We start from the raw sequence: 14,577 nt of genomic DNA on the forward strand, positions 1-14,577 counted from the left end.
ATATTCACGATGGAGGTGTTTTGCTGTGGAAGTAGCTGCTTCTCTTCAGCCATTTGAACAAAGCTGTTGAATGAATGCTGAGAGCAAGAGGTACCTTCCGAGGCCAGGGAGGAGCTAGTGAAACCCTGGGGAATATTCCACCTCAGTCAGAGATCAGAGATGGCTGCAGGGAGAGGAGAGGATTTATGGCCAGGTGTTTCTGGAAGACTACCAGTGACAGCCCAGGCAGGAGGACCCACTGTCACATGTTATTGGCCCAGACCAGGGGTGTGAAATGTTCTGCATCTTGTCATCTTTGCAAACCTGGACAGATCTGGTGGCAGCATTGGTGGTAAGGAGTGTGACAGCAGGGCTGGCCTTGTGGCTCCTGTCAACCCAGGAACAGTGGCAGCAGCATGCGTGGCCGCAGCTGGGCGTGGTGAGGTGGACTGGACCCAGAGTGAGACTGGGCTTGACCTTGGCTGAATCTTACACAGGGTTGAAAGGGACTCAGAAAAAGCATTAGAGGGAGAAAATGAAAAAAAGCAGTTCAGTCAGGACCTCTGAAAACAGTTCAGCTGTTCGGGGCTCCGAGAAAGTGCTCCCAGAGTGGATCCCCAGGGCCAGGCCAAACCACTTTTACCTCCTCTGTAACATGATGGTGTCTCCATTCCCACCCCATACACAGGGTTGCAGAGAATTGCAGACAGGTTCATTACATCCTGTTATCCTCAGAACGGTGGATGCAGGGAGGGTTGCCAGCTGATGGTGGGAAAGGAGTGCACCTTGTCCAGTGTGAGCCAAACGTGGGCGCGTGGGCAGGCTGCAGCCCTGCAGGGGACAGCTTTACGCTAACCTCAGTCCTCTCTGTGAGCAATGCCATCCTGCCTGGTGGTCAGGAGCTCTTGTGCCAAGGACAGAAGACGGGCTGAGGCCCTGAGAAGCTGCTGTTGGCCATGCTGTGGTGTGTAGCTGCACCCCCCTTTCAGACTGAGAGGTGTGTGTCAAAGGAGGCCCTGATGTTTCAAGAAAAGGATGTGAAAGTATCCTCTCTGAAAAGGAACAGTGCAAATTAAACATGCTTTTTCTGAGTTACTTTTTCTGTCACAAGGCTGACGTGATTTTGTGGCATACAAAGTACATATTTAGGACAAGCTGTGTGACTTACAGATTGCCTCAAACCCTATGGGCAGCATGGTGGTCCGCACACATGCTAATGAAATACCTGTCCCATTGTCAGAGCTGCAATCTCTCCTTTCTGCTGACACTATCCACCTCATCTGTTTGTTCCCACGTTTCTTCTTGTGCCTGCCTAGCTGCAATCCCTACATTATCCAGCTCGCTGCTCCCTCTCTGCTTTTACGGAGGCTGAGCACTTGGTCCTATTGCATCAGCTCCTTTGGATGGGTTCACGGGAACTTTTTAAGAATTATTTTTGATGTTTCACTAGCTGATGTATTAATGGAGAGCAAATAAGGTTGTTGCAGGGGAGGCAGAAGATCCTCTGTGATGCATCAGTTCAGTATTTCAAGGACCCTTTCCTCACAATTTGGTTATTGGATAAAGCTTCTCTCTGCCAGTGCTTTTCTAGATTAGCTTTCTGTTCACATGGTGGTCTATCAGTCTGTAAAGACAAGGGACAGCTCTGGAGACTGATGGGTCTCATCCACATGGGATGGATGCAAGTGTAGCAAAGGAGAAAGAAACATCAAAGAGATGGGAGAATCATTGCCTTCCTTTCCTTTCTTCACAGTAGTCCCTGCAGTCTGCTGCTCTAAACGGGGCTTTCCAGATCAAGTGGGCTGAGATCTCCCACTACAGCTGGGGTGGCTGATGTTTGGAAAATAAGAGAATCATCAGTTTCTTGATGGGCCAAATCAGAGAGCTTACAAAAAAGGTATGGGTAGAGTTAGAGCAGTCTGAGAGTCTTGCTCATAAATGTCAGAGGATAATGGCTTTGGCCCATAGCCCTCAAGCAGAACTGATTTAAAGGGTCAGTAAAAACTGTTGGTGTCCATAGGGTGGGAAACAGGGGCTCCAGCCCAGGTCTTTATTCCCTCTGGCTGTATCAGTCAAGGCGATGGACTTCAAAAAGCCATATGTCAGCTGAATGTGTCTCTAATTGATTTGTGGATCTAGATGGAGTGTAAACATTTTACCAGTCAGAGAGCAGCTGATCAGGAGAGAAAAGATGATGGTGGGAGGGGAAAGGAAAGGAGACAGTCTAGTGTGAATCACTGGGAGAGCCTTGAAAAATGACTTCTGGATGGAACTGTAAAAATCCTGTTTATTCCTGCCCCTCCACAGGGTTCCACAGTAATGGAGTCACTCCCAGGGAGAAAGTAAACTCCAATTAGGCCATCTGAAGGGACAGTTTTCAATCACATGTCTGCCCAAAGAAGCCGTGTCAGCTCACGTTATGGAGATGGGCTGGTGGCAGGCAGGGGAGCAGATGGGAGCAGCTTGTGGACAACAAAGGGTGTCCTGGGAATCTTCCCGTGCAGAGATGCATGCTGGACACCCCACCCCCCCCCCCCCCCACCCAGCAGTGGATGACTGGCCTCAGACTTGCTTGCACTTAGCTCGTCACTGCCTCACCTTCAGAGAGCAGCTCCTGGCCTCTGTGACAGCAGGTGCTCAAGGCACACACTGTGCCATGCCTGTCCTCAGTACCTATGTGCATTCACCACAGAAACACCCTCCAAAAGGGCATGACCCATCTCCCTACCAAATTATACGAATTTAGTACAACTTTATGTTCTCAGTCTGGTAGACTTCCCATAAACTGTCTATATTTACTCATCCCTCTGCATATCGCCTCTTTTCTCTTATTCCTTCGTCCCATGCCTCATCCACCCGTTCCTCCATCTCTTCCTGCCCAGCCACCTCTGGATGCCTGCTGTCCACTTCTTTTTGTTTTAGTTCCGGATGAACACCACTTTCCAACCCCATGTGTGACCAGCCATCACTGCTCCAAAGGCATCAGCTGCAATAAAGCAGTAAAATGCCTATCCACCTCCTATTCTGGTGACACTGGATGAAGCCTGACAGGACTGTTGTCACTACCAGCACTGGTGGCAGTCATCACTGAGGCCTTTGAAGAGGTAGACCTGGGCAAAAAGATGTCCCACGGAGCTGCTGGACAAGAACCAGAGAATAGGTACAGGCAGTCAAGAGCAGCATGTAGAAAAGCAGAGGTGAGCATGGAAACGGTATTAATGTGCTGGGTCACTGGGGTTTTTGTGGAGTGATGGGAATGAGGACAGGAGGTCCAGAGCCATCGTGCAACCCCATGTTGGAGCCTGAGTGGCCTCTGAGATCTCCTTGGAAAATATCCCTCTGACAGCACCAACACTGCCAGGATGGTCCCCAGGATATCACTCTGTGCTTTAGGCTGCTGCAGCCCTGCCAGCCACATCTTCCATTTTCACCTGCCCCCTCTGTACATCTGATTCTGTTCAGGGATGGGGATCCTTAACACTTGCAGGCATTGCTTTCGTGCCTGGGTGGCAGACTGTAGTTATTTCCTCTTCCCATCTTTCATGCTTTCTCACCTCTGTTCTTAGCTGACTGAGAATGGGCCATTCAGATGCTACCTTTCATCCAAGACCACAAGCATCACTCATTCACATTTCCAAATCTGCACATTCAGGAATCAGACTTCACCCAGAATCATGAGGTTTAAGTGGGAAAACCAGAAATCTTTATCTTTTGGCTGTCCTTGGACTCACCTTTCAAGATTTTACTCCTGAGCCACAAAGGCAGGATAGTTTCAGGGTTGTATTTTTCTGAGCATGAAAAGTAAGACCCATAAGAAATCTCCTACTCCCATCAGAGAGGCTTCAAGAAATAGTCAGCTCTGATGAGCCTTTTGATAAAACTGCAAAACCTAAAAGACCTACTTCTCTTACAGAATACTGTGAAACTTTCTGTTGGAATGAAATACAATGGATCATGCTCCAGAAAATGTATTTATTTATTTTTTCTCTCTAAGGCTGTGTTATGTAAAGCTGGATGAATAGAACTGAAACCCATTTGTGAAACACAAGTCAAGTTTAATAAGAAGCTCTGATTATAAAAAAATGGGAAAATTATTTAAAAATGTTAAAAAGCTTTTAATTTGGGTGATAAAGGTTTGTTTTTTCATCTAAAAACAGTGATTTGCTGCTAAAAATGTCCTAAATTGGGAAATGACAAGCCAAAACCAGGTAAAAAAAGAAGTCTAAACAAGCACAAAAAAAAAATAAAATGTTTTGGTCAGAAGTAAGATAAGCCATCTTTGTCATTTGAATACTTTTTTTTCCTCAGGTGGGGTAAATATTCAACCTTCCTACATGTCCAAAATGAATTTTTACTGATGTGATTCGGTGTGTTTTGTTACGCCTCTGAGCGTAACAGAGGCTGGCGTGACGGCTGCTTTGTCGGGACCCGCACAGCCTGGGTGCTGCGTGCTTGAAAAGGCAGCTCGCGCAAGGCTGGGCTGGAGCTATGATTTAACTCCCCAGTTTCCCCACCCTGTTTCATCACCCTTCTCCCCGGCTTCTGAATTTGCCCTCTGGCCGTGAAAAGCAAGAGCAGGTAATTGCAGGGCTGGGCGGCTCTGCCTGACAGCTGACGCTGGCTCCGGTGACCCCACGGGCCGCACCACCGCCGCACCACCGCCGCGGCCCCGGAGCCGCTTCCCGCCCTGCGTCTGGTGTCGGAGCCACCGTTGCCCTGGAGCCTGGGCCGAGACGAGCCTGTGTGTGGGTGTCTGTGTGTCTGTGTGTCTGTGTGTGTGTGCGCGTGCACTGGGAGGAGAGCCTGCGATCGCCTGCAGCAAACCTGGCCCGGGAAGGCTTTTCATGTCCGGGCCGAGGCGAGGCGTGCAGGCTGCCTGCTGTCAGGCTTGGGGATGTGGAGAATAGCTGCACACGGTAATTACCGACAGCTAACGCACCCCAGAGTTGGAGGGGACAGGCTGGAAATTGCCGGCAATATGGTGAGCATGGCAGGGCGCAGGTACGGATGAGAGCCCCGAGCAAGGCAGCAGATGGAAATATGAGCTCCGTGTCATTGAAGTGGGCGAAAGTGTAACCGTCTCGTGGCAGCTTCCAGCATTTGTGTTGGGTCCAGCACGTGTCCTGGCTTCTCCTGCTCTTGGCTTGTTCAGAGGAAAGGGGTTTGCAACAGGCTCCTCAGTTTAACTGCTGGGGAGCGATGGTCTGGGGATACGTCAGGATTTAGCAAAAAAAATGCAGATGAGAGCAGTGACCGCTGTCATTGAACCCCCCTTCCAGGCCCTCCCCCTCCTCTCCCAGGGGAGACGACCCCTCTCTTCCCCTCTCAGCCACACGGGCTGATTCTTATTCTAATCTCACCGAACCTCCCTCCCTCAGGATCTGGAGGTGATCATCTCTTGCTTCAGGAGCCTCTTTCTCAACTGCTGCTGGCTGTGACCAGCATACAGTGTGAGAGACGGACGTGTGCGGCCACCCACAGACCCATCGTACCACTGCCCACAGACAAGGCCACCTCTGCATCTCTGCTGGGATGGTGTCCTCCCCTTGGCAGGCTGTGGCATTGGCAGGCCGGACATGTCTGTCTGTCCCTTGCTGTACTGATACAGCTCCCAGCACTGTCAAGTTTGGGAGCATCACAGTCTTGTATGGACTCTTGAAAGTGCCCTGATTCATTTTGCAGAGGGAGAGACGATGCCCAGAGCCCACCTACAGTTATACCAGGAGCATGCGGTGGTGGCACAGAACTGCAGGAGAAACAAGACGTTTGCAGCAAAGGACAGGACAAATGAGGAAGCTGAGAGTACCAGGAGGTCTCTTTGCATGAGAGGCAGGAGTCCCAGAAGAATGGATACTTCAAGCCTTTTTTGCCCTCTGGTATCTGAAGCCTGGCAGAGTCCTCTATGGATTTTGCAGGGGTATTCCTGAGAGCACTTTCTCTGCCCAGTGCACAGCTAGCTGGACATGGACAGGCTGTGGTGCAATGGGGAGGGAGACATTCCACCTGGGGGCCTGAGGTGCTCGTAGGTAGCAGGCACCAGGAGGGCTGGACAACCTGCCCCTTCCCCTGGAAAGTCAGATCACCTGTTTCATGGTCTAACGGGATAGCTTGGATATTTGGCTTGCTGAGGATCCAGATGTTTCTCTGCTTTTCCCAGGTGGCTGCACCCTTTAGGGGTGCCCGGTGAGTTGGCCAAGCACGTAGGGACTGGGACAGGAACCTTCTGCAATTGCAGTTCTAGGGAACAAGCCTTTTCTGTGCTATTTGAAACTTACCATCCTGCAGGTACAGAAAGCAGCAGAAATGAAAGCCAAAAGGGGAACTAAACCTCATCCTGAATCTCTCATTCATCCTCCTGGGGCAGGATAAGCCCTTGTACTCCACGACACAAACATGTGAGAGAAACATTGCAGCATCCAGGGGGCAGGTTCACGGTAGCATGAGGAGTGCTGTCCCACACATTTGAATAACTTCATCTATCTGTGGGGAATAAAAGGAAGAAATAATTACTTGGGAGTGGAGGTCTACTGAAGGAGGGAAGCATCATCACTGAATTCCTTGCTTCAAAAGAGCTGGCTGCATGGGTGCAGCTCCTTAGGAGCTGCGTCTGGCTTTATCAGCCAGTGCAGAGCCTAAAGGACATAGCTGGCTTTCTGTAGTCTTTGGAAAGGGGCTAGTCGTTTGTAATGGGCCCATACATGCACGTTTCTTGGAAGAGACTGGATACAGAAATGCCTAATAGGTGAGGGCTGATGCAGCACTTCAGTGGGAACAAAAAGGGGAGAAGGACTAGATGGTCATTCTGGACTCAGTCACAGCTCTTCCACACTGGGTGTGGCATGTAGCTTCCCAGAAGGATGCTGAGGACAGCAGGACGTGCCCTGTCACAGTGAGGAGGCCCAGTGACTTCCAGCTGGAGTGCTTTGGGACCTTGGCTGGGAGGGGCAGGGGAAGGACAGGGTGCGAGCAGGATCACAGCTGCAGCATGTGACTGTTGCTAACTGCACTTCGGAGTTGGCTGGGGGAGGTGAGCGTCAGCCGGTCTCTAAGAAACTGGGTTCTCATTTCCTCCCCAGTAGATGTCTATTGGCTGGGCACCAGATCGTGCTCAAGGGATGGCCTTGCAAGCGTATCGGGTGGCCGTGGCTCACATTATTGGGCGGCTTCCCTGCTCCGTTTCTATGCCTGAGTCCCTAAGACAGGGATCAGGTTACCGGGCCTTCACAATGCACCAGCCATCTATTATTCAGCTGGCTGCGCTCTGCCGTATATGTTGGTGTACAGAGCTCAGCCGATCCGCGCCAGACCCAGCCTCTCCCTCACTTGGGAAAGGTGGACCTCAGTAAGTGCTGACATCTTAGCTAGAGAGGCAGGAGGAGAACTGCCTGAGCTGAGTGAGGATGATACTGTAAATCACCCACGGTGAATTATTAGGATCTGAGCAGAAGGCTGGCGGAAACCACTCAGAGGTACCTGAGCTCCAGTAATGCTTTATGTAGTGAGAGTGAAACCCATCACATGAATTCCTGTCAGAGGGATCGGTGGAATGAAACCAGCGCTCTTCCTGTGTGCTCAGCTAAAATGCAGCGAGCTGCATGGGGAACCTCTTACCATATGAAATGATGAGATATGGGTCTGAACTTCCAGACCGCCAGATAGACAAGGGGTAATAGAAGCCAATAAGTGGAAAAAACCTCTGTGTCAGGAGGCTCTGGAGAGGGCAGTGTCCTGGAGTGCCAGGAGGAGGCGAGGAGGGAGCAATGAATGGCCCTTTCGCCAGGGCTCTTTGTTTAGCTCTTCATTCACGTCTTCTAGCTGTCAGTGCCAAGGGCAAGGAGCCATTTAGTGAATGGGAAACACTCAGGACAGAGTACACCATGGTGAAAATTTTCCATTTGAATGTGTCTTTTACTGATACATGTTATTTTGCTGAAACTGAAACAGAACTGGAGAGGTCAGGGAAATACATCAATGTTGATGAAATTTCATTTTGGAAAAAAAAGGTACAAACAAAAGTGAACTGAGTGTGCTGTGAATGGCAGTGATGTTCTGTTTTATTATACTTAGAATAGAAGATTTCCAAATAAACTTCTTTTAATCCATTAAACCTATTTTGCTTTTAAATTTTTTCTTCCTTTTCTCTTAAGGCTCAATGAAAAGATACGCATTATGATTTTATCAAATTGGAATGTCACATTCAGCACAAAATTCAGCCCAGTCTCCCCCTCTCCCTCCTTTTTTTACAAATACTGTCTTTTACAGGAAAACTTAGCGTTTTCCATCAAACAGAAATTCAGGTTCCTGCATGCCTCTATTTTTCTCATGAAGGCACCTGTAGAATTAGCTGTCCCAAATATCAAAAATATAAGGAAGGATCAAGTCTTTGCATGAATAACAAGTGGAGATTTTTCAGATGAGCAAAAGGCTATTCTAAGTTTGCGTCCTGCAGGATATATACCCATCCAAAATCCATGACTCTGATCATAAGGATAAAACACAGACCCCTGAGTTCATTGCTGGATGATCCAGAGAAGAAACCAGCTCTAAGTGTTGAGCGATAAGAAGAAACGTACCAAGTGGCAGGCATTTCCATAGTCTCTTGCTGCATGATGCCGTGTGCTGTCCTCTGCAGCATCCAGTCTCACCCAGTAGTGGAGGGACAGCCAATAACAAGGCAGGTAATGGCAGTAATCCATTGGCGGATTGGAGACCTTGCTCTCCACTCGCTGGCATCCCTCAGAGATAGCTACTTTTTCTAGCTCAAACTGATGTCCATGGCTTGTGTATAATGATTTCTCCCACTTTGCCTGCATGTGGCTGGAGCTGTTTTGCATCCCCGGGTCCTAGATGAGAAGAAGCTGTCTCATGTAGTGGGTAGCAGGACTCTGCTCCAGGCAGGAGGGGGTCTCCCTCAGCCCCACTGATGGAATAAATTGTCATTGCTTTCTGAAATCCACAGGGCTTCTTCAGTTTACCTGGATATAATTTCTAGCGTTGCGGTTCTTCTAGATGGCTGGAGAGAAAGGTTGGATGTGGGGACTGGAAGATGAGAGGTGTTAGTTTAAGACAAGCTGTTGCAGAGGAAGAATAGATCCAGAACCCCACAGTGAAAGCATAGCCACACACCCTCCTGCCTCCAGTTCACCTTGTCCTTTGCACACGTTTATCACAAAGATGTGGGATTTACAGCTGGTTTGTGTTGAAATCAGTGCCATTACTGCCAGTTTACACCAGCCAGGCTTTGGGCCTGATCAGTGTGTCTTCCAGTTTGTGTTTTCTTACTCTTTCTGTCCTTCTGTAGAAGGCTGGGGCACAGAGTGGCTTTATGAGACCTGTAACTCTGCTGGAGATCTGAAATCCTGGGGCTCCCTAGCTCTTCAAGTCCTCATCCCACTTAAAGTTTTCAGCCCATGTGGTAATACCCATTTTTAATCAATGGTGGCTCCCAAGGATTTAGCAAAGATATAGCTCTTCTCTCCCTGCCTTCCATGAGTGGCTGGTGGGGCTCGCAGGTGCTGTCACTGCCAGCCTACCTCTCCCACCCTCCAACTCTGGCTCCAGGGCTCGCTTTCCATGGGGGCCATGCTTGTGAAAGGACTGAGCTGTCCACTGCAAACTGTGCTGTTCAGTTTCCCTACTCAAGTCTCACTTGCCCTGCATTTTATTTCTCAATGGACAAGCTTAACAGAGATGTCTTGGGTTTTTAAAAATAGTTAATATTTAAATATTAATTGAGCCATTAATTACATCTGAGCCCCAGAACAAAACAGTTGTGAATAATTAATGAGAGGGCCTATGGTAAATGTCTCTAATAATTCACAAAGCAACAGAACCAGGTATTTTCAGAGCATTCAATGAGAGGAGAGAGGAGAAGCAGGGGAGAGGGGAAGCAAGCAAATGTAAGAATGACGAGCGAAGGGGCTAAAAAGAGAGGGGACACATTATCAACTGTTTGGCACTGTTCTTCCAAGGATTTTGCAGGCGTACCCATCTCCATAACATCCAGCTGCTAGGAAGGGGACTTCATCTGTGATTTGTAATCAGGAAACCAAATTACAAGGAGACTGAGTCTCACGCAAAAGCAAACTTAGGAAGAGAACTATGTCCCCCGGCACCCTTTCCCTGTGCCCCAGGTGTTTTGGACTGTAGCTTTCTAACAGAGTCTCTGGCACATGCTTTTTCTTGCAGCGCTACTATCTGAGTGAGCGACACTGCAGAAGAAACTGGTCCGTTCATTCTAGTACATTTAGGCACTAACATTATAAGATAGGAATCCCACTCTGACTTTGTACAAAAGGAAGCTATAGCACAACTTTTTGTTACCCGTTGCTCTCTCAGTTACAATGCATAATAATTGCATTACTGGCAGAGACCCACTACCAGCCAAGTCAGGAGTTGTGCAGCACAACTCACATGGACACCTTCCTGGCTTCTCCACAGCAGTGGGGTTTCTCTCAAGTGATCAGGGTGGGCTTTGCCTGGCCTGTTCACAGTGGGGATCAATATTAACATTTTGCAGAGCCTGCTGCTCTGCAAATAACTTCCCAATGCACATTTTGCCATCAGTAGAGTCTTTTAATTGACTCTAGTGTGCTTCAGACCAAGCCTTTGAGAGATTCAGAGCAGAGCTTTATGTATCTTTTACTATTCCATTTTCCAGTACTCTCGGTCTCTGCTGTTGTGTAATAGCTCTGTCCTCACTCTGTAGTTGATTGACAGCCATTAAATGAGTATGGGTTACCATCCTCCTTGACAGACCAATAGATACATGACACACACCCCACTGTTACCAAAGCAGCTTCTCTTTGCAATAGATGAAAATGATACAACTCACCATGTGCTTGAAAACTGTGACCCTCTCAACCATATTAACAACCGTGTAATCAGCAAGCATCAGGGCCTTTCTAATGAAGTGGTGCCATTCTCCCCAAGCCATTTAAAGTGTTCACTAAATGTGTCTTTGTTCCTTTTAACAGATGAAAAATTCAATCCTCTTCCTTAGCTTATTGACCCCCTACAAATACAGGAGAGAAAGAAATTGGTCCCTATCTAGCTCTAATAGCATCATATCCACACCTTAAGAGTTATATAGAGAATAACAAAATGGTTGGAGTAATCATTATCAACATTTACTTCTGTATCTATGTAGATGTAACATTTATAAATTAACCAAAATGCTTGCAAATCTGCATAACCAGTTACCCATGTTCATAATGCTTTCAATTTATCCTAATAGACATTTAATGAATACTTTATAAAGCCTTAGATGGGGTATTTTAAAATCAATGGTGCTATTTTATTGCTGTTCGTATTATCTTTATTTGGATGGTGTCTTAGTACTCTGATCCCCATTGATTTCAGACCTTGATCAATGAAACAAAGTTTCATTGTAAATACATGGAGACTCACAGGAAAAACTAGATCTAGAGGTAAAGGGTAAGAGGTGCGCCTCAGCTCTTTCACGGGTGAGGCATGGCTGAATGTAGCACTCAGAATAAGGGTAGCACAAGGTAACCCTAGATATTGTCCTTACCTGACTCTCCTCTTACTTTATGGCTTCGACAGTTTCTGATGGGCAATAGGAATAAATTGTCTTCGAAGCAGCTATGCTGTGCAGTGGGCCTGCCAGAAGAACCATGCCCCTTCTTTCGCTCGTGCTGATTATGTCCCAGGTTGCTAATGGTACTTGGATGTTTTGTCCTCATTCAGATCATGGGCTCCTAAACACCTTTGCAAGCCTAGTTCTAATGCGCTTACATGTTGTGGCAGCTGTGCCCGGAACAATGCATAGATATGCAGCTTGACAAATCCTCCATCAGTTTCAGCTCATTCAGTTCCATGTCCCTCAATGTTCCTTTTCTGTCCCTAGTCCACTCCAGCCTGGCCCAATGTGGGTGAAACTGGCTATGAAACAGATGAGGTCCATAGTAAAGGCAGTGCTTTTTGGCTAGTTTTGGCGGAAGAGCTGTTCAAGCTAGGAGAAATCATGGGGACTTTTCCTAGGGTTTGAAATCAAAAACAAATTACAGGGCAGCTTGGATTTTTTCCCCCGTCTGCGAGAACTTTCCTCCATCTGCATGAGTTCCCCTCATGCAAGAGTTGTGAGGAAACCTAGGAGGTGCCCTGAATGGTTTTTAAGCATCCTTTTTCCAGCAGCAGACATTTGACTTACAGGTTGGTAATCAGGTCTCAACAGTAAAATCAGATCGCATGTTGATCCTGTAGGATTCTCTTTGGCTAATTTGGAACTATAGGATCACAGTGTAAGGTAGATATCATAAACCATAACTTAGGTCTGGACATCAGTAGGATCTAGATGTTTGCTTTTGCTTCCACTGTGGCAGGGAGGATGTGTTTCCCTGAGGATATGTGATATATCCCTCCCCTCCTTGCACATGCCCTAGGGGCTTCTGGTGCCAGTTGGTACACTTGTAATTTGTTTCTAATTTATTCCATCAGCAGCATTCCCCTGTTTGGTCCACAGGAGCCACTGGACTGTGGGTTAATGACCACAGGTGATGCCTGCTACAGCAAACTGGGCAAGGGGCTTATGTTGGCACCAGGGTCCACCAAGTAGAAATGGTAGTGGAAAGGCTCATTTTGAGCCAGAAAGGTCTGAAGGACCCTGCCAGAACCTGGCATACCCACAGACCCAGCATTGTGCACTGAAGTAATGCTGACCATGAGGCCGAGTTCACGTCTGGGAACCCGCTGCCCATTCCACTGGGAGGACATGAACATGTTCCACTTGAACACAAGAGAACACTTCTTCATTGTGAGGGAGGTTGAACAGGTTTCCCAGAGAGACTGTGGAGTCTCCATCCTTGAAGATATTCAAAACCCATCTGTACATGGTCCTAGGCAACCTGCTCTAGCTGACTGTGCTTGAGCAGGAGGGTTGGACCAGTTAATCTCCAGAGGTCCCTTCCAACCTCAACACTTTTGTAATTCTGTGGTTATGTAACATGGCCTTTCTCCAGGTTGTGAGACCTGACCAGCAAGTGTCTTGTGTGCACAAGCTGTTGGCCAGACACTCCCAACAGGCACTGGAAGATCCTGCTAATGTCTGATCTTCGTGGTTACCTCATCTCAAGCATGTCTTCAAGGAAAACTGGGAATGCCAGTGCGTGCCAGAAGCAGCTTTCAGCTTCCCCACAAACCCACTAAGAAGTGAGAAAAACCTCAGGTACTTCCCTAGGTCTGGCTACAATCAGAAGAAGCTGGAGAGATTATTCCCCATGCTACGTGGCAGCCCTGTCTGTGAGTTTGAGCCGATGGTACTGGACAGTGTCAGCTGAGGAAAAAGGAAAGATATTAGCTCTTTTGGGAGACAATAACACCAGACTGAAAAGAAAGAGGTGATTCCCTTCCAACTCTGGGACAGGTAAAATTCTCACTCAATGAACAGAGGCTGAAAATTCAATTTTCATTGCTCCCTGCTGGGATCTGAATCCAAGTCACCTTGCATTGCACAGTGATGCATTCTCCTGGGAAAAGTGGTTCATTTTGCATCAATTACTTAAAAATTCACAAGAACAAGGACTGAAGCTGAAGTGACTTAACCACTCAACTCAGTGGCTACTGAAATGTTCCCAGCCAAGTGGAAGAGGCTTCACAGAAGCTGAGAGCTCTGAGTCCCAGAAATGTCTGAGGTCAGGATTCAGCTCTAACATGAGTGACCTGAATTTAAGCCCCCTTCAGGAAGCAATGGAAATCATACCAGAGCCTTCCCCTGGGATATCGCTGCTTTCCTGGATGAAAAGGGAAACTTTTCTCATTGTTTCTCTCATGAACAGCATGTACCTAAATTCTATCATCCATACTCATACCTTTGCTTTTGGTGAAACCCATCTATTTTGCTTGGCTGTGCTGTTTTGCTTGACTCAGGTGGTTTTTCAGGTTTCTTCAAGAAAACCCTAAATCACAGCACTTCTGAATTCTCCCTTTGGCTCTTTCTTCCTGATTTCTCACTTCAGCCAAACAGTCACTATCTACAGAGGCCTTCTATCACGTCAAGGCTGTGGCTCAGCTGCACCCCTCTTCCTAATGCATTGCTGAGGGCACTAATTAGGGCTTCCAGGAACTAATGCACAGCGGGTTAAGCCCATCGCATGTCTGCTGTGCGAGCCCATGGCTCACACAGGACTCCCACCTACCTCAGCCTGCTCCTAAGCTTCTCACTGGCTGCCTGGATTGCGCAGCTCTATATTTATCTGGAAGATGAAGCCCATTCCTGGACAGGTCCTGCTGCTGAATGGAGAAGAGTCTTCTTCACCTCCTCATGGGGACCTTTCTATTCTCTCAAGATGCTGATGAACTCTGGGAACACACTAACTCCAAGGGCTGAATCCCTCTCCCTCAAAGAAGATAACTGGCATACCTGTTAATATTCTCTCCAGTCCCTGAGCCTCTTCCCCCCTCCAGCCCTCTGGACCTATACTCCCTCTAGCCCTTTTCTGCCGCCTGTACGGACATCCAAGCATTTTGGAATTCAAAGATCAGCCTCTCTCTCCTCTGCCCTTCATCTCCAAAGTGCCTGCAGGGCATAGACTAGGTTAATCTGCTGGCTGCTAATCTCCCCAGTGACAGGGGATAAGA

The sequence above is a fragment of the Dromaius novaehollandiae genome, chromosome 11 (assembly GCF_036370855.1).
Source record: "Dromaius novaehollandiae isolate bDroNov1 chromosome 11, bDroNov1.hap1, whole genome shotgun sequence".
Taxonomy (NCBI): Eukaryota; Metazoa; Chordata; class Aves; order Casuariiformes; family Dromaiidae; genus Dromaius; species Dromaius novaehollandiae.